General features: G+C 46.2%; 1 pseudogene; it reads left to right on the plus strand.

The window, feature by feature from the left end:
• The first annotated feature begins 18,266 nt into the window (after positions 1-18,266).
• Positions 18,267-19,559, plus strand: LOC147981602 (uncharacterized; annotated as a pseudogene).
• Positions 19,560-21,754: the final 2,195 nt, after the last annotated feature.

Consider the following 21,754-nt stretch of genomic DNA (forward strand, 5'->3'; position numbering starts at 1 on the left):
TATGTGAAAAAGCTTCAATCTGATAAGCTCGAACCCAAATCGAAGAAATGTGTCTTCATAGGATAACCAAAGGAGACTATTGGGTACACCTTCTATCACAGATCCGAAGGCAAGACATTCGTTGCTAAGAATGGATCCTTTCTAGAGAAGGAGTTTCTCTCGAAAGAAGTGAGTGGGAGGAAAGTTGAACTTGACGAGGTAACTATACCTGCTCCCTTATTGGAAAGTAGTACATCACAGAAACCTGTTTCTGCGACACCTACATCAATTAGTGAGGAAGCTAATGATAATGATCATGAAACTTCAGAACAAGATACTACTGAACCTCATAGATCAACCAGAGTAAGATCCGCGCCAGAGTGGTAAGGTAATCCTGTTCTGGAAATCTACGGACTATGAAGAAGCGATGGTGAGCCCAGATTCCGCAAAATGGCTTGAAGCCATGAAATCTGAGATGGGATCCATGTATGAGAACAAAGTATGAACTTTGGTTGACTTGCCCGATGATCGGCAAGCAATTGAGAATAAATGGATCTTCAAGAAGAAGACTGACGCTGACGGTAATATTACTGTCTACAAAGCTCGACTTGTCACAAAAGGTTTTGGACAAGTTCAAGGGGTTGACTACGATGAGAGCTTCTCACCCGTAGCGATGCTTAAGTCTGTCCGAATCATGTTAGCAATTGCCGCATTTTATGATTATGAAATTTGGCAGATGGATGTCAAAACTGCATTCCTGAATGGATTTCTGGAAGAAGAGTTGTATATGATGCAACCAGAAGGTTTTGTCGATCCAAAGGGAGCTAGCAAAGTGTGCAAGCTCTAGCGATCCATTTATGGACTGGTGCAAGCCTCTCAGAGTTGGAATAAACGCTTTGATAGTGTGATCAAAGCATTTAGTTTTATACAGACTTTCGGAGAAGCCTGTATTTACAAGAAAGTGAGTGGGAGCTCTGTAGCATTTCTGATATTGTATGTGGATGACATATTACTGATTGGAAATGATATAGAATTTCTGGATAGCATAAAGGGATACTTGAATAAGAGTTTTTCAATGAAAGACCTCGGTGAAGCTGCTTACATATTAGGCATAAAGATCTATAGAGATAGATGAAGACGCTTAATTGGACTTTCACAAAGCACATACCTTGACAAGATTTTGAAGAAATTCAAAATGGCTCAAGCAAAGAAAGGGTTCTTGCCTGTTTTACAAGGTGTGAAGTTGAGTCAAACTCAATGCCCGACCACTACAGAAGATAGAGAGAAAATGAAAGATGTTCCCTATGCTTCAGCCATAGGCTCTATCATGTATGCAATGCTGTGTACCAGACCTGATGTGTGCCTTGCTATAAGTTTAGCAGGGAGGTACCAAAGTAATCCAGGAGTGGATCACTGGACAGCGGTCAAGAACATCCTGAAGTACCTGAAAAGGACTAAGGATATGTTTCTCGTATATGGAGGTGACAAAGAGCTCATCGTAAACGGTTACGTTGATGCAAGCTTTGACACTGATCCGGACAATTCTAAATCGCAAACCGGATACGTGTTTACATTAAATGGTGGAGCTGTCAGTTGGTGCAGTTCTAAACAAAGCGTCGTGGCGGGATCTACATGTGCAGCGGAGTACATAGCTGCTTCGGAAGCAGCAAACGAAAGAGTCTGGATGAAGGAGTTCATATCCGATCTAGGTGTCATACCTAGTGCATCGGGTCCAATGAAAATCTTTTGTGACAATACTGGTGCAATTGCCTTGGCAAAGGAATCCAGATTTCACAAGAGAACCAAACACATCAATAGACGCTTCAATTCCATCCGGGATCTAGTCCAGGTGGGAGACATAGAGATTTGCAAGATACATACAGAGCTGAATGTAGCAGACCCGTTGACTAAGCCTCTTCCACGAGCAAAACATGATCAACACCAAAGCTCCATGGGTGTTTGAATCATTACTGTGTAATCTAGATTATTGACTCTAGTGCAAGTGGGAGGCTGAAGGAAATATGCCCTAGAGGCAATAATAAAGTTATTATTTATTTCCTTATATCATGATAAAAGTTTATTATTCATGCTAGAATTGTATTAACCGGAAACATAATACATGTGTGAATACATAGACAAACAGAGTGTCACTAGTATGCCTCTACTTGACTAGCTCGTTAATCAAAGATGGTTATGTTTCCTAACCATGGACAAAGGAGTTGTCATTTGATTAACGGGATCACAACATTAGTTGAATGATCTGATTGACATGACTCATTCCATTAGCTTAGCATCCGATCGTTTAGTATGTTGTTATTGCTTTCTTCATGACTTATACATGTTCCTATGACTATGAGATTATGTAACTCCCGTGTGCCGGAGGAACACTTTGTGTGCTACCAAACGTCACAATGTAACTGGGTGATTATAAAGGTGCTCTACAGGTGTCTCCAAAGGTACATGTTGGGTTGACGTATTTCGAGATTAGGATTTGTCACTCCGATCGTCGGAGAGGTATCTCTGGGCCCTCTCGGTAATGCACATCACTTAAGCCTTGCAAGCATTGCAACTAATGAGTTAGTTGCGGGATGATGTATTACGGAACGAGTAAAGAGACTTGCCGGTAACGAGATTGAACTAGGTATTGGATACCGATGATCGAATCTCGGGCAAGTAACATACCGATGACAAAGGGAACAACGTATGTTGTTATGCGGTCTGACCGATAAAAGATCTTCGTAGAATATGTAGGAACCAATATGGGCATCCAGGTCCCGCTATTGGTTATTGACCAGAGACGTGTCTCGGTCATGTCTACATTGTTGTCGAACCCGTAGGGTCCGCACGCTTAAGGTTACGATGACAGTTATATTATGAGTTTATGTATTTTGATGTACCGAAGTTTGTTCGGAGTCCCGGATGTGATCACGGACATGACGAGGAGTCTCGAAATGGTCGAGACATAAATATTGATATATTGGAAGCCTATGTTTGGATATTGGAAGTGTTCCAGGTGAAATCGGGATTTTACCGGAGTACCGGGAGGTTACCGGAATCCCCCGGGAGCTATATGGGCCTTAGCGGGCCTTAGTGGAAGAAGAGGAGAGGCGGCCAGGGCTAGGCCGCGCGCCCCTCCCCCCTAGTCCGAATAGGACAAGGAGAGAGGCCGGGGGCCGGCGCCCCCCTCCTTCTCTCTCCCTCTTTTCCCACCTCGTGAGTCCTATTCCAGGAACCTTTATATAAGGAGGCAGGGGCACTATGATGGCCGGCCGGCCTCCCCCTCTTGAACCTTTATATACGGAGGCAGGGGCACCCCTAGAGACACAAGTTGATCCACGTGATCATATTCTTAGCCGTGTGCGTCGCCCCGTCCACCATAGTCCTCGATAATATTATAGCAGTGCTTAGGCGAAGCCCTGCGACAGTAGTACATCAAGATCGTCACCACGCCGTCGTGCTGACGGAACTCTTCCCCGACACTTTGCTGGATCAGAGTCCGGGGATCGTCATTGAGCCGAACGTGTGCTAGAACTCGGAGGTGCCGTAGTTTCGGTGCTTGATCAGTCGGGCCGTGGAGACGTACGACTACATCAACTAAACGCTTCCGTTGTCGATCTACAAGGGTACGTAGATCACACTCTCCCCTCTCGTTGCTATGCATCACCATGATCTTGCATGTGCGTAGGAATTTTTTTGAAATTACTACGTTCCCCAACATCCCAATGGTTTGCAACCATGAGGACATTCAGTAAGCTCCCAAGTCCCGTTAGCCATGATGGAATTCATGTCGCTACGGACCACATCCTTCCAGTAGTCAGCTTCTGGAGATGCATACACTTATGAAATAGAAGTGGGATTATCCTCCACGAGGTATATGAAGAAATCATCACCAAAGGTCTTTACAGTCCTTTGTCTCTTGCCCCTACCAAGGGATTCCTCATTATCCTCCTCAGGATTTTCATCATGTGTTTGATTATAATATTCCATCGGAATGGTAGGTTCAGGAGTCTCCTGAGATTCCTGTCTAGAAGTGCTTTGTACATCTCTCATGGGGAAAATGTCCTCAAAGAATGTAGCATCTTTAGACTCCATAATTGTACTGACCTTCATGTCAGGTACCTCAGATTTCACTACCAGAAATCTATAGCCAACACTATTCATAGCGTAGCCCAAATTAACACAGTCCACAGTCTTTGGTCCAAGCTTAGGCTTTTTGGGGATCGGCACATTAACTTTCGCCAAGCATCCCTAGATACGTAAGTATGAGAGTGTTGTCCTTCTCTTGGTCCACTTCTCGTAAGGAGTGATCTCGTTATCCTTTGTCGGAACTTTATTCAGGACATGACAGGATGTCATTATAGCCTCCCCCCACCATGCCTTGGATAAACCTGACGTATCTAACATGGTGTTAACCAAATCAGTTAGAGTGCGGTTTTTCCGCTCGGCAACCCCGTTTGACTGGGGTGACTAGGGAGGCGTCCACTCGTGAATAATGCCGTGTTCTGCACAAAAGGCATCAAACTCTTTTGAGAAGTACTCTCCACCACGATCTGACCAGACTCGTTTAATTTTCTTTTCAAGTTGATTCTCAACTTCTGCCTTATAGATTTTGAAGTAGTGTAGAGCCTCAACTTTAGTATTTAACAGATACACATAGCAATATCTAGTGGAATCATCTATCAAAGTCATGAAATATTTCTTTCCACCTTTAGTCAACACACATTCATCTCACAAAGATCAGAATGTCTGAGTTCCAGTGGCGCCAAGTGTCTCTCCTCTGTTGCCTTGTGAGGCTTGCGAGGTTGCTTAGATTGCACACATGAATGGCACTTAGAACCTTTGGCTAAAGTGAAACTCGGGATTAAATTCAATTTTGCTAGCCACGTCATAACACCGAAACTAATGTGACAAAGACGTGAATGCCAGACTTCAGATTCATTAACACTCAAATGAATATTGTTCACGACTTTATTACATAGATCTGCAAGAGAAAGACGGAACATGCCTCCGCATTCATAACCCTTTCCAACAAATAGTCCAAATTTCGTAACAACTAATTTATTAGACTCGAATACCAACTTAAACCCTTCTCTACATAGAAGGGAGCCACTAACGAGGTTCTTCTTGATGGCGGGGACATGCTGCATGTTCTTCAACTGCACGACCCTTCCCGAAGTAAACTTCAGATCGACCGTGCCAACACCAAGAACAGAAGCACTCGCGCCATTCCCCATCAGTACGGACCCGTGACCTGTGGCCTGGTAAGAAGAAAACAATGAAATGTCAGCACACACATGAACACCTACACCTATGTCGACCCACCAATCGGTGGATGGCCAAACTGAAAATACAACAAATAAATTACCGTACCTAGATGCACCACTCTCATTGTTGCTCACAATCATATTGACAGACTTGGAGTCCTGCCCTTGCTTCTTATACTTGTTTGGTCACTTGTTGGCCCAATGTTCAAGCGAACCACAAGTAAAGCAGCCCTCATCCTTCTTATTCTTCTTGAAAGTCTTCTTACCCTTCTTCATAAAGTCGGCGCTCTTTTGGACACCGTTCTTTCCCTTGGACATGTGGGAATTGGAGTTCTTCTGATGCACCATATTGGCCACAGAAGTTCCTTCTACCCCTTTTCCGTGCGAGTCCTTTGCCCTTGAATTCTGCTCAACACTCAGATGGCCTATGACATCGTCCACAGAGAATTCACGCCTCTAATGTTTCACAGTGGTGGCAAAGTTCCTCCAGGAATTGGGAAGCTTAGCGATTATGCAGCCCGCGACAAACTTGCCCGGTAACTCGCACTTAAGAAGGTCAAGCTCCTTAACAATGCATATTATCTCATGAGCCTGCTCCAATACAGGACGGTTTTCATCCATCTTGTAATCGTGGAACTGCTCTATAATATACATCTCGCTCCCTTCATCGGCAGCTCCGAACTTAGATTCGAGAGCCTCCCACAAGTCCTTGGTAGACCGCACATGCAAATATGCGTCAACCAGCTTATCTCCAATCACGCTCAGAACTGCCCCGAGGAACACGACAGTGGCCTCCTTGAACGCCTTCTCCTGTTCAGGAGCGATCGTTCCTGTGGGAGTCACACCGGCGACCCAGAACATGTTCATGGTCGTGAGCCATAAGGTGGTTTTAGTCTGCCAACGCTTAAAGTACGTCCCCGTAAATGGGGACGGTTTAAGTGCAGCAGCAAAACCAGAATTCGAAAAACTCCTACACACATTAGGTTTTTGGATTGATAAGAAAATAGGCAGTTTTTTGATTAAGTTAATCCATGAATAAATCATATCGTGTCCCTACCTGTCAAAGACTCTCCGTTCCCGACCGGCAAAAAGAAGCGCATAGGAGTGAGCTCGGATCAATCCCGCAACCCACGGCGCATCGTGACGAGGCGAAGCGAGCGGAGGAGGAGGAGTGCGCGAGGGCCTCATCTCTTGTCAAGCTCCAATAGCATGATGGAGAGGATCCCTTATAAACCACTCCAAGTCTCCTTCCACTTTCGGGGTGGGACTAAACTTCCCACCACCTTGTCATGCCACCTACATTGGCCCTTAGAGATCAAATCTGAAATTGTCATATGGGCTCTAGGCCCATCTCATATTTCAATAGTATTTCCATGCGAGTCAGAGTTGTGGTTAGCATTCCTTGTAGGATCGAGGGCCTGGATAGGAATCTTTCACCATGTCATCTTGAACTGGAGGTTTTATTCGTGTATTCATTTCAAACTATTGGCATATAGTGTTCCTAGACATTTTTACATCTTAGTGTGTGCTCTAGTGAAAATCTAAATCAACTATTCCACAACTTACAGATTTTGTTTGTTTCTAAATGCATGGTGCATTGCCTCTGTATGTATTTGAAATTTTCATTCTTGAATTTGGCTTTTATACTATCTTAAAGCAACTTTTTAGTACCCTTCATTCGGAATTTGTCATGTCATCATATTTTGTTGACGCTAAAATAGAAGAGGCTTCGACTGCTCTGTCATTTAATATTTTGTGTCGCAATTGAGGAATAGTAGGTGTTATTTGTGTTTCATTTCAAATTATTGGAATATAGTTTTCGTACGCTTTTTAACGTATGACTTTGGGTGTTGTGGTGAAAATTAGATTCTAATGTTCCATCACATGATCTCCTTTCTCCCTCGAGCCGACGGCGCCGCACTGCCCCCGGGGAGTCCCCATCCACACCGCCCTCAGCCCTCCCCCTCCATCGCCTCACACTACTGCCGCCATCGCAGAGGACGCCGCGGGGCGAAGCCCCTGTGATGAGGCGGCCGCGGCGTAGTCCTCGGCCGGCGGTATCACGTGGGGAACAGCGGCGTCCATCTCCCTCCTCCTCAAACGGCAGTGCGCAGCAGGTTGGCGGTGGCTAGGAGATCTCCGACGGTCGTTTGGCGGATGAGATTTTGGCTGATCAGGGCCCGAGGGGTTTAGATCGAGATCCACTGCGGCTGCGCCTCGTCTCGACAACGGCAAGAGGAGATCCCCCTGGGTAATCTTCGCGGCACGAGGACGCCCGTGTCTCTTGGCCCGGGCATGGTGGTGGTGGCTGCCTTCTCCACTGAAGGCGGTTGGCCAGGATGGTATTGACGGATCTTGGATCCCACTATTAGCACCGGCGGCGAGTTGGGGAGACATAGTCGCCGGTGAAATCCGAGCTGACTCCGGTCATGGTGGGCGATGGCGGCGTCTACGTCTATACCTTGATGAAGGCATCATCAAGCAACTTTGTCAACCTACTCGTGCTGCTCTGGGAGAAATCCTAAGAACACCGGATCGGACGATGGCGGCACTGCGGTGTCGTGTACCCTATTGGGGGCATTGTTTGTGGAGCGGCGCCGAATGGAAGAGGCGTGAGGTGGTGTGGCATGCCTCCTCTCGTGTCGACGACGGCGGGTCTCGGCGGCATGGAGCAGCGGGGTCTCACCGGTGGACATGTGAGGATGGACGAGCGCAGGATGGTCGTTGTCTGGCGTCGTGGTGGCGTCGACGGCAGCTAGACCGGGCAAGGTATATGCGACAGTACATCACTGAAGATGGAATTGTGGCAGGTGGCTGTGGCGGCCTCATACCCGGTAGGCGTCCTGGTTGAGGAGTGCACCGAACTGGTGGGTGCCCCAAACCCGGCAGGCGTCCTGGTTGGGACCTCAGGTCTTAGATGTTAGGTTTGGCCGCGAGGTCTGTTTGGTATTAGGCCCAGACTATCAGCATCCCTATATCAACTGGATAGGAGGAGCGACAGATGTTGCCTAGACGGTGGCTTTAGTCTTACTGCTGTATGACTTTTGTAAGTGCATCTAGTGCCACCCCTAGTTGGTTTTGGAGTATTGACGACAAACCTAGTTGAGGGACTGATGTGTTTGTGAGAATTGTAGGATAACACAGGTAGAAGTCCCTCATTGATTCGGTTTTCCTACCAGAGATGACCCCTAAAAATGTACGAAGACATTGATGTCAATGGTGGTATATGAAGATATTCACATTGAAGACTATGACAAGAGAAGACATCTCATGAAGCCTATGGAGCTCGAAGACTTAGATCTTTCGTAGTTCTTTTTCTTCTTTGTTGAGTCATAGGAACCACCGTACTGTTAAGTGGGGTCCAAGAGAATCAGTCAGAATGACTGAAGTGATGCTTAACCAAAACCTATGTCTTCGAGTGAAGACTATGAGAGCGAATCTTGTCCAGAGTCGGACAAGTCAGCTTTGCTTGTAGCCCAAGTAAAGCTGCCGCATGAGTTCGAAATCTGACCGTTGGAACATGTGTCAGTTCCCTAGTGACCCAGGGTCATTTCGGACAAATCAGGTCGGGTTGCCTAGTGGCTATAAATAGCCCACCCCCTACAACCATAAACGGTTGGCTGCTCAGAGTTAGAGTACGGCTTTTGTCGTTTGAGAGCAACCCACCTCGAAGCCTTTGAGAGAGAATTCCTTGCGAGGATAAAGCCCTAACCACCTAGAGCCAAAGAGTGTTAGGCATCACTTAAGTCTTCTTGTCTGTGTTATCTGAAGACTTATTACACTTGAGGACTGTGAATCCTCCAGCCGGTTAGGCGTCGCGTTCTAAGCATCCAAGAGACATTGTGGATTGCCGGTGAACGAAGTCTGTGAAGGTTTGGGAGTCTACCTTGAAGACTTACCAGAGTGATTGGGTGAGGTCTGTGTGACCTTAGCTCAAGGGGAATACGGTGAGGACTGGGTGTCGTGAGCTCCATGTTCAGGACTGGGTGTCCGGGACTGTGTGTCCTCAGGTTTAAATACCTAGCCGCCCTAACCAGACGTACAGTTGTCACAGCAACTGGAACTGGTCCAACAAATCATTGTCTTCAACGAGTCACTGGTTTCATCCTTCCCTTCCCTTTACTTACTTTTGGTCCTTGTGAAGTCATTGTATGATTGCACTACCTTTTGTCTTCACTAAGTGACTGCGTGTTCTGTTTGGCTTCATAATATCTTCCTACTTGATCCTCACTACATTGCTGCTATTAGTCATTGTGCTTTCACTTCATGGAATACTTGACTATGGTTTTCCTAGTGTAGTCTACCTTCCGCTGCATGGTAATAGGTTTATTTCTATCGTTTGTCTTCGAAACTTCCACGTTTTGAAGACTTTCATAAAAATCGCCTATTCACCCCCCTCTAGTCGATATAACGCACTTTCAATTGGTATCAGAGCTAGGTACTCCCTTGTTCTGTGTGATTCGGTTTAACCACCTGGAGTTTTAGCTATGTCGACTGTAGGGATAATTAAAGTCTCCGTTGCGTGCCCCGTCTTCGATGGAACTGAATATCCCTACTGGAAGAATAAGATGCGCATGCATCTTGAAGCCATTGACGTCGACCTATGGTATGCCATCAAGAACGGTGTTCCCAAGGCTGGAGAAGGTGTTACTGCTACTGATGTCAAGAAGTTCGTTGAACTGGACTCTACTGCCAAGAATATCATCTGTGGTCATCTGACCAAAGGACAGTATAGCCGCGTGAGTGCTTTGAAAATATCTAAGCTAGTCTAGGACTGGCTCTCCAAGGTCAATGAAGGCGTCTCAACCGAGAGATATCAGAGAATGAGTGTTCTTCGCAACCTCTTCAACCGCTTCAAGTGAAATGACAATGAGAATGTCCAACTCACGTTTGATCGACTCACTGACATCACAAATGAGCTTCAAGCCCTCGGCCCTACTGAGATTACCAAGCATGAAGTCCTCAAGACACTATTGAGATCACTTGACAGTTTGTTTGACAACCTAGCCCTGATGATTCAAGAATGTCCTGATTTCAAGACACTCGATCCGTCTGACATACTTGAGAGGCTTAACACACATGAGTTTCAGCTTTCCGAGAAAAGAGATATCTATGGTCCAAACTATGGGCGAACTCGTGCCTTGAAGGCAAAAGCTGTCTCCTCATCTGAAGAAGAATCTGACAGCAGTTTTGATGATCCTGAAGACATTGGAAGGGAACTTGCTATGCTTGTGAAGAAGTTCCAGAAATTCACCAAGAAGAAAGGTTTCAGAATGTCTTCACGATCAAGCTCAAGGAATGATGAAGCTTCTGCTCATGACTACAAGAAGAAAACATGTCACAAGTGCAAGAAACCTGGCCACTTCATCTCTGAGTGTCCGTAGTGAGACAATGAGAACAAAAAGAAGAAGAAGAGCAAGGAATATGACTCTGACGACAAGAAGAAGAAGAAATACTCAAAGTTTTCTTCCAAGTCATCCTCAAAGTCTTCATCACACAAGAAGAGCTCATCTGGCAAGGCACGTGCGTTTGTTGGTAAGGAAATGGATTCAGAGGAGTCCGCTTCTGAGGAGGCGGAGGTGGAGTCTGAGGAGGAGTCCGACTCTGGCGTTGCAAGTCTGGCTACGGCATACGTTGCCAAGTCCATCTTCAACACTGAAGACAATGACTTCATCACCGACACCAATGCAAATGACAAGGACTACTCCGCTCCTACCTACTGCTTCATGGCACGTGGTGCCATGGTAAACACACGCACTACTCACTATCAAACATCTAGTGAAGATGAATCTGATTGTGGTTCAAGACCCAGCTACAAAATACTTGCTAAAATTGCAACTGAACAACAGAAAGCCATGGAACATATTCAAAAACTGTTAGACAAAAGCGATGATCTGTTAGGCGCTGAAATGACTCGATCTGAGTCCTTAATTGAAGACATAAAAAATCTTCACGTTAAGTATGAGGAACTTGAAGGTCGTCATGAAACGCTCTCAACAACTCATGAAAAGCTTTCCTATGATTGTCTTCAAAGGAAGCAAGATCTTGAGAAATTGAGAGCGGCTCATGAAAATCTTCAAAAGGAAAACGAGTCACTTCGCGCCAAACAGATCAGTTTCGCTCAGGAAGGATTTGAACCACCATGTCTTAAATGCATCGAGTGTGACAACGCTACTTCTGTTGCTGATTGTTCTACTGCTGCTACTGTTGCAATATCTTCAACTGTTGATGTGGTAACTAACCCCTCTGCTGAGAATACCACTGCTATTGCTGATGAGAATGCTAGGTTGAAGACATTGCTTGAAACAGGGATGTACAAAAGTCTCAAAGGGCATCAGACACTATGTGATGTCCTCAAAAGGTAGATCCTGAACCGAAACCCTAGGAAAGTGGGTGTTGGGTTCTTAAGGAAAATGAATGCCGATGGCTCTTACTGGAAAGCTGAGCAGTACCCCAAAACCACATGGGTTGCTCCAAAGGAACCTTCAGCAGATCCATCTAATCTATCTGGCTTCACTTGTGCTAACCCCATTGTCATTGATGAATCCTTTGATCAGAACTATGATCTGTTTAAGAATCAAAATGGTGAAGTATTTGCCAGGTACATTGGTACTAACTGCAGGAATGGACCGCCTATGAAGAAGATCTGGGTGCCGAAAAGGTGTTTGGAAAATCTTCCTGTGAATGTCATCATGACACCACAGATGAAGAAGACAAACCCCAGACCATAGGCTTCATACGGCCCAAAGGCTTCATACAGACAAAGGACTCACCTGAGTCGCACTAACGCAAATGTTTTGCAGGGAAACCATACTCAGGCCTATGAATATGAGCGCGGTTCATCGAACCGCCATGTTCATAAGACCAAGAACTATTCTGCTTATTCTTATGAGTACTATTGTCCGCCTGCAAGACTTTTTGCTAGGGCTCCAAAGCCAAAGTTCTCAGATGCTGCACTTAGACTTATTGCTTCTAAGCCACCCTTGAAGATGTGGGTGGCTAAGAAAGCTTAACTCTCTTTTGCAGGGAAAGGTCTCCAGCAGAAAACCAAAATCGTCTGACGCTATTGCTGGGGACCTTAAACATCTTGTAGGGCGCAAGATCAAATGCCCGAATGGTCTTACTATGTACTTCGTTCCTGAATCGCTTGCTACTCTCCCTATTAGTCCTAATCTGGATCTAAGCTTTTATAACCCACTGGTTCGTCAAATGGTTTTGCTTCACAATTCTCTTCGTGAATCCTACCCCCCTAACTGCACTATAGGGTACGACACCAGTGTCTTCACAATGGATTATTGATAGTGGGTGTACCAATCACATGACTGGCAAAAGAAGCCTTCTTATGGACTCAACCTTACGTCCATCCGACAAGAGTCACATCACATTTGCTGACACTGGTAAAAGTAAGGTATTGGGTTTAGGTAGAGTTGCAATCTCAAAGGATCAACACATGGATAAAGTCAGGCTTGTTGAATCCCTTGGCTTCAACTTAATGTCTGTCTCAATGCTTTGCGATTTGAACATGATCGTAATGTTTGGAAAATATCGCTGCCTTGTTCTAATGGAATCTGACAAGTCTCTAGTGTTTGAAGGGTATCGGAAAGATGATTTGTACGTGGTAGATTTCTCAGCAGGACCACAACTTGCCGTATGTCTTCTAGCAAAAGCTTCAGAATGCTGGCTCTGGCATCGGAGGCTAGGGCATGCTGGCATGAGGAACCTCCACACCCTTGCAAAGAAGAAGCATGTCATAGGCATCGAGGGCGTCAAGTTCAAGAAAGATCACTTATGCGGTGCCTGTGAAGCAGGAAAGATGATGAGGGCCAAACATCCCTCGAAGACAATCATGACAACTACTCGACCCTTCGAACTGCTCCACATGGATCTTTTTGGTCCTACTCATTACTCAACTCTTACTACTACTGTTTGTCTCTATGGCTTTGTCATTGTTGATGATTATTGTAGATATACTTGGGTGCACATAATCCTCTACAAGACTGAAGTGCAGGATGTCTTCAGACGCTTCGCCAATCGAGCAATGAACAACTATGGCGCCAAGATAAAGCACATCAGAAGTGACAATGGCACTGAATTCAAGAACACTGGCCTTGATACATATCGTGATACTTTGGCCATCACACATGAATTATCAGCCCCGTACACGCCACAGCAGAATGGCGTCGTCGAACGCAAGAACAGAACACTCATTGAGATGGCCCGAACGATGCTTGATGAATAGAAGACTCCAAGAAAATTCTGGCCTGAAGCCATTGATACTGCATGCCATACAATCAATCGTGTTTATCTTCACAAGCTTCGAAACAAGACATCTTATGAGCTCCTTACTGGCAAGAAGACAAATGTCAGTTACTTCAGAGTATTTGGATCCAGGTGCTGGATCAAGGATCCACATCACACTTCAAAATTTGCACCAAAAGCACATGAGGGTTTAATGCTTGGATATGGAAAGGATTCACACTCCTACAGAGTCTTCAATCTCTTTCATTCTAAAGTGGTTGAAACAGTGGATGTGCGATTTGATGAGACTAACGGTTCACAAAGAGAGCACCTGCCAAATGTGCTAGATGAAGTTCCATCCAGCGAGTCAATCAAGCTAATGGTAACTGGAGAAATCATACCCTCTGAAGCTCAACCTGAAGAGGAACTTATCATCTCCGCACCTGATCAACCTAAAGACAATGCTCAGTCTGAAGACAATCCCACTAACAATGACAATGATCAGCAAGAGCAAAATCTTCGCCCTGTACATCCTCGTGTTGCCAATGAAGTGCAGATTGAGAGAATAATTGATAGCATGAATGCACCTAGTCCCCTCACTCGTTCAAGGGCAACTAAGCTAACAAATTTCTGTGGGCACTTCGCATTAGTCTCAATAATAGAACCCAAGAAAGTTAAAGAAGCCTTCATGGAGCCTGAATGTATTCAAGCTATGCAAGAAGAGCTTCAACAGTTTGAGCTGAATAATGTATGGGAACTGGTTAAGCGTCCTGATCCTCGGAAGCACAACATAATAGGCACCAAATGGATATACCCCAACAAGCAAGATGAGCATGGTCAAGTTGTCAGAAACAAAGCTCGTCTCATTGCTCAAGGATATACTCAAGTGGAAGCCATTGACTTCGATGAAACATTTGCTCCTGTGGCTAGACTTGAAGCCATACGCATACTGCTGGCCTATGCAAATCATCATAACATACTTCTATATCAAATGGATGTGAAGAGCGCATTTCTCAATGGCAAGATTGAAGAAGAAGTGTATGTTGCACAACCGCCTGGCTTTGAAGATCCAAAACATCCTGACATGATATACAAGCTCGACAAGGCACTGTATGGCCTCAAACAAGCCCCTCGGGCTTGGTATGACACACTCAAATACTTCCTGAAGAGCAAAGGCTTCATACCTGGTTCCCCCGACCCCACTCTCTTCACGAAGACATATGATGGTGAACTGTTTGTGTGCCAAATATATGTGGATGACATCATCTTCGGCTGCACCAATAAGAAGTACAGTGAAGAGTTTGGATATATGATGCAAGAGCAATATCAGATGTCCATGATGGGAGAGCTGAAGTTCTTCCTCGGTCTTCAAATATGACAGCAACGCAACGGCATCTTCATATCTCAAGAGAAGTATCTCAAAGATTGCCTGAAGAAGTTCGGTATGCAAGACTGCAAAGGCTTCACGACGCCAATGCCACCCAAACATCATTTGGGTCCCGACGACAATGGTAAAGAGTTCGATCAAAAGGTATACCGCTCCATGATTGGTTCTTTACTTTATCTATGTGCATCTAGGCCAAATATTATGCTTAGTGTTTGCATGTGTGCTCGATTCCAAGCGGCACCAAAGGAGTCACATCACTTAGCTGTGAAGCGAATTCTTCGATATTTGGCTCACACCCCAACTCTAGGATTATGGTATCCAAAGGGCTCAGAGTTTGATCTGGTTCAATTCTCGGATGCTGATTATGCTGGTGAAAAAGTGGATCACAAGTCTACATCAGGCACATGTCATTTTCTGGGACGATCACTTGTATGTTGGTCTTCAAAGAAGCAGAACTGTGTATCTCTCTCCACTGCTGAATCTGAATACATTGCTGCTGGATCTTGCTACGCTCAGCTTTTGTGGATGAAGCAAACACTCAAGGACTATGGCATTCATCTGAGGCAAGTGCCACTCTACTGCGACAACGAAAGCGCCATCAAGATTGCCAACAACCCAGTTCAGCACTCGAAGACAAAGCACATTGAAATTCGTCATCACTTCCTCAGAGATCATGTTGTGAAGGAAGATATTGATATCATACACGTCAACACTGAAGAGCAATTGGCAGATATCTTCACCAAGCCCTTGGATGAGAAGAGATTTTGCAAGTTACGGTGTGAGCTAAATATCTTGGAATCCTCAAATGTCCTGTGATCAGGCACACATCCTAACACTTATGCATATTGATGACTTAGATGTGCAACACACGAAGTAAAGTATATCTTCAATCAATGAAGACATACATTCAAAGTGTGAATACATTAATATGGAATTTGACTTCGGAGCGCCACGATAATTGTGCGCCGTGTCTGGGTCTAATACTTCCTATATGGTGGGTAACGCCACCACCAAAGGTTCTGCTCGAAGTGTTTCACTCGTGGCGTTACATTTGCTATGTCTTCACATTTGGTTTGGCTTCAATTTCAACATGTCTTCATGATTATCTTCACTATATTGAATATATATATATATACTAGTGTTCTGTCCTCTACAACATTCACTTATAGCTATGTTTTCTTGTTGAATCTTTTGAACTAAGTGAATGTGATCGGACCCTAACCTCTCTATGCTTTCTATCTCAAACTCTATCTCTACAAGTCATATGCATTCTATTGAAACTGTTAAATGTCTTCTCTGCGTCCTTGTCAGCAGAAGATACAGAGACAAACATTAAGTCCGTTTTCAATGCTCATTCCTTCACCTGAAACCCGGAGAAGTGGGAACGACCACCCGACAATCCAGGCGTGCGTGGGATGTGGAACAACCCCCCGATATGCTGCATGACGGCCATGTGTCCCCTCAGATGTGAATCGCCAGGGGCACCTGTGTAATAACGCAGTGCTGCCCCTGTACCTATATAGACACGCCTCACAACAGTCATTATCTCTTCTTCCACTCTCGCACCAACCCTAGCGCCACCGCTAGCCCTCGACGACGCCGGCGACGAAGCGCTTCGCTGCCACAACCTCTCCGACGCCGTCTTCACGCCGACCGCGGACATCGTCCTCTCCGCCGTTGCCATAGGTGTCCTCCGTCGCCAAGCTAGGGCACGGACGATCAAACTGCTCGGCCTCCTCTTCCACTCCGTCTAGCAGTTCTTCGACTGGTAAATAAAACTTCCTTTTTACGGCCCCCTTGATCCTATAGCTTTGTCACTTTCTACTACAAGCAGTTTCTATTCACACAAGTGGGATCTCTTTCATACTGCATCTCATAACATGCCTAGTATATTCACTTATGCTTCACAAAGTAGTTAGATTCCTCACTTGTACTGATCTCTAGATTCGTACAAATCTGGAACCAACTTCTTATCTATGAGTGAATGTCTTCGCACGATGAGGTCAATATCTTCTAAACTGATTTATCTTCAAAATCTTCTGAGAATGCATATGACCTCTTCCCCTTCCCTCGCACCTTAATGCTGTCACAGGTACATGTCCGTGGGAGAATCCCTTGGTTCTCATAGTCTGCATTCATTTGCAGAATACTTACAGCATCATATAAATTCTCCCGAAGCCAGTTCCTGTTTGTCCAGCAAGCGAAAACCTTTGAAGCCTTTGAACGTATTGAAGCCTTTCAGTTTAAAATTCATGCCTTCAGAGAAATCTGCAAGGAAGGGAGGCAGACAGCGTCATGGCGAGACATCAAGAGATCTTCCTGATGACCTCTCAGAACTTTACAAAACAGATCCTGAAGAGGATTATAATTAGCGCAAGACCCGAATCCAGTGGATTCGAAGATATTGGGCAGAACAATGGTTCAAATACCGGTTTGTGACCCAAGAATATGCTGTGAAAAATGCCATCAAGCGACTGTGCACTACTAGAAAAAGGGCTATCGATGGGATTGACACTAATGGCGCACCAGACAAGCGGTGCGCCATTTATATACTAATGGCGCACCACCTTCTGATATGCCATTAGAGTAGAAACTACTATTGGCGCACCTGGCCCAGGGTGCGCCATTAGTATCAAATTTTTTTTGAACTAGTGCGCCTGTCCAAACATACTAATGGCGCATCCAGACACAGTGCGCCATTACTAGTTGTAACTAGTAATGGCGCACCTGTCGGAAAGTGCGCCACTAATGTTGTTTTTTTATTATATTTTTTATTCCTTTTTTTGCAAAACTACTAATGGCGCACTGTTCCACCGTGCGCCATTACTAGTTTACTAGTTTAAACTAGTAATGGCGCACTGTGGGACAGTGCGCCATTAGTATGTTTTTTTTTGCAAAACTACTAATGGCGCACCACCAGAAGGTGCGCCATTAGTAACCTGGATTACTAATGGCGCATTTAGAGTTGGTGCGCCATTAGTAAGTGGGCAGCAACAAGATATTTTGGACAGCCTCTCCTACCCACACTCACTTTCTCCCCACTTCATTCTCTCCACCTCCTCCTTGTCTCGGGTGCCTCCTCTTTTTCACCTCATTTCCACCATAGATTCATTCAATTTAAGTGGTTAAATTACCTTGTTTTGATAGGTAAGTAAGGGGGGGAGCTATATTTATGTTGTTCTCCCTACAACAATGTGCACATGCACTTTTTATGGCCTAACTAGATCTATGTATGTTCGTGGTGTCGCATATGTTTGTGGTGTTGCATATGTGTTTGTGTTTGGAGGTGTACCGGTATTTGAAATGCGATAGTTGCCAATATTTTGCCGGAATGTTGATTCATTTCCGTTTCAGCAAGAATTTTGGCATTAAGCATTCTTTTTGGTCCTATTTTTAGGGAAAGTCATGCCAAATTTTTTCTTGGTTCTAAAATATCGTTTTGCTCTACCCCGCAGGCGACCATGGTCCGCACGATGACCGAAGGCATCGTGAATAGGTTTTTGAGGTCCGCGAAGGCTGAGATGCTTCAAAAGAACGAGACGGAGATAAGATGTCCGTGTCGAAGATGCAAGCTGAAGAGCCTTATTGCGGACCCGGAATCCGGGCAGGTGCGGGACCACCTGCTCTTGCGTGGTTTCATGGATGGCTATCGGTGGCAAGGTGATGAAGATGACTACGAAGTCGTCCGTGGGGGCCGGGCAAGAAATGAGGAAGGGCAGCAAGACAACCACCGCGGCTCGGGCGGGCGAGAAGACGAAGAATCCCCAGGAGATGATCACGACGGTGATGCTGTACACAGTCATCATGTAGAAGATGCAGGACATGATGATGAGGAAGATGCCAGAGCAGACGACGGGCATGATCATGAAGATGATGATGCCGGCGGAGCAGACGACGCTGGACCATCGATGGGCTGGGTGCAGGACCCTCATATTCAAGAGCTGCTTCTCAAGCAGACGGATAATGCAAGAGCTGCCGCCTGAGAGAAAGCCAAGATGGATCAACTTGAGTTAGACGCGGTTACTCCATTGTATGAAGGATGCAGGCCCGAGGATACCCGCCTGAAAGTAACGCTCATGGCTCTGGAGATGAAGGTAAAACACAAAATGACCGACGCATGTTTCGACGAGAACATGTCATTCTGGCACGAACGTCTTCCCAAGGGGAACAAGTGCCCGACCAGTTTGGAGGAGGCGAAGAAAATCGTGTGTCCTCTGGATTTACCGCACGTGAAATACCATGTGTGCATGAACAATTGCATCATTTATCGGGACGAGCACGCGGAGTCTACCATATGTCCGGTGTGCGGCGTCACTCGATACAAGAAGAGGAAGAAAGCTCCTCGAAAAGTGGTGTGGTACTTTCCGATCACTCCTTGTCTGCAGCGGTATTTCGCGGACCCTAAGGTAGCAAAGCTCCTGCGTTGGCACGCGGATAGGGAGGAGAAGAAGCGAGAAGAAGACGCAAATGATTCGGAGATAGATATAAAAGACAAGATGCCGAGTCACCCTAAGAATGCGAGCCAGTGGCAAGCGTTGAACTTCGAATACCCAGAATTTGGGAAGGATCCAAGGAACATCGTGCTGGGCGCGAGCACCGATGGAGTCAATCCGTTTGGCAGCCAGAGAAGCACACATAGCACCTGGCCTGTGTTTGTGTGGATGTACAACCTTCCCCCTGGTTGTGCATGAAGAGGAAGTACATTCACATGAGTATGCTAATTGAAGGGCCGAAACAACCAGAGAATGACATCAATCTGTATCTGGGGCTCCTGAAGGAGGAGCTAGACACACTGTGGAAAACGCCAGCCAATACGTGGGACGCCGCAGAGAAAGAATATTTCCCTATGAGAGCCGCACTGCTCACGACGGTGCACAACTATCTCGGTTACGGATATCTCACGGGGCAGGTAGTCCAGGGATTTTCTGGATGCGTAAGGTGCATGGATGACACAACGTATCGCCAGCTAGATAGAGATCCCGGGTCTTCGAAAACCGTGTTCATGGGACATCGAAGGTGGCTTCGCGACGATGACCCGTGGAGGAAACGCAAGGATCTGTTCGATGGTGAAACCGAACCCCGAAAACGCCCATGTACGAGGAGCGGCGAGGAAATAGACAAGCTGTTGAAAAATTGGAAAGACTGCCCACTGCCGGGAAAGAAGCAAAAGGAGCCAGAGCCGGGAAAGAAGCGAACGGCGCCAGAGCCGCTGTTGAAGGTATGGAAAACGAGGTCTGTTTTCTGGGACTTGCCGTATTGGAAGATCCACCGGGTGCCTCACAGCCTTGTTGTCATGCATATCACGAAGAATGTGTGCGAGAGTCTGCTTGGTACCCTGCTCAACATGCCAGAGAGGACCAAAGATGGGCCAAAAGCAAGGGCAGACTTGAAATCAATGGGCATCAGGCAGGAGCTTCACGCTATATATGATGATGATGATGATGATGATGATGATGAGGCGAAGCAGGACACAGAAAGTCGTCGCAAAGGCAAAAAGGCCAAGAAGACCGGAAATGACTACCCTCCCGCGTGCTTCACTCTAAGTCAGGAGGAGATCGAGCAGTTTTTCACCTGCCTCCTAGGAGTAAAACTTCCTTACGGTTGACAAGCAGATACCTAGACCCAGCGAAGATACCTAGACCCAGCGAAGCAGAAGTTCAGCGGGATGAAGTCTCACGACTGTCACGTGCTGATGACGCAGATACTTCCAGTTGCAATCCATGGGATCATGGACGCGCACATCCGTGAAATGCTATTTGGCCTATGCAACTTTTTCGACGTCATCTCTCAGAAGTTGATTGGCGTGAGGCAACTCAAAAGGCTACAGGAAGAGATCGTGGTGATACTATGCGAGCTTGAGATGTACTTCCCGCCCGCATTCTTCGACGTTATGGTGCATCTGCTGGTCCATATCGTGGACGATATCATCCAACTCGGGCCGACGTTCCTGCACAGCATGATGCCGTTCGAAAGGATGAATGGTGTCATCAAAGGATACGTTCGCAACATGTCACGTCCAGAGGGAAGCATAGCCAGGGGCTTTCTGACCGAAGAGTGCATCTCCTACTGCACGAATTATCTAGGCATCGAGAACCCCGTTGGTCTGCCCGTCAACAGGCACCTCGGCAGGCTCGCTGGATGGGGTCACCATGAGGGTTGCTGCGAAATGCATGTCGACTTCGAGGGTCGACTCGCCGACTTTGAAAGAGCAAACCTAGTCACGCTACAACACATAGACGTGGTCGATCCTTGGGTGGTAGAGCACAAAACCTTTACTAAGAAGACGTACAATGACCGAGGCCAACAGAGGACGGACGGAGATATACTCAAAGAGCACAACTCATGTTTCACGCGTTGGTTCAAGAAGAAGCTTCTGTCGTACCCTTTACATGAGGATTCTTCCGCGGAAGAACAACTCATATTCGCCTTGTCACAGGGCGCCGGGCACAACCTGATGACCTATGAGGCGTACGATATCAACGGCTACACATTCTACACCGAGGCCAAGGACATGAAGAGCGATGGTTATCAGAACTCCGGGGTAACGATGGAATCCTACACCGGTAATGACAAGGACAAATACTACGGAAGGATCAAGGAGATCTGGGAGTTGAGCTACGCTGGAGAGAAGGTCCCGATGTTCCGTGTCAGATGGGCGAAGAGCGTCCTAAAAGAAGACCGGTATTTCACCACCATGGTTATACGCGAAGCCAAATCCAAGACCGCGGGCGCAAACGTCACCGCGAAAAATGAGCCATGGGTACTGGCTTCCGAAGTGGACCAATGCTTCTTCATTACCGACCCGTCAAAGCCCAGTCGTGTTGTCATGAGGAGAGGCAAAAGGAAGATCATCGGAATGGAGGGAGTAGCCAATGAGCAAGACTTC

Source organism: Triticum urartu, chromosome 3A (assembly GCF_056163025.1).
Source record: "Triticum urartu cultivar PI428250 chromosome 3A, HENAU_Tu73, whole genome shotgun sequence".
Lineage (NCBI taxonomy): Eukaryota > Viridiplantae > Streptophyta > Magnoliopsida > Poales > Poaceae > Triticum > Triticum urartu.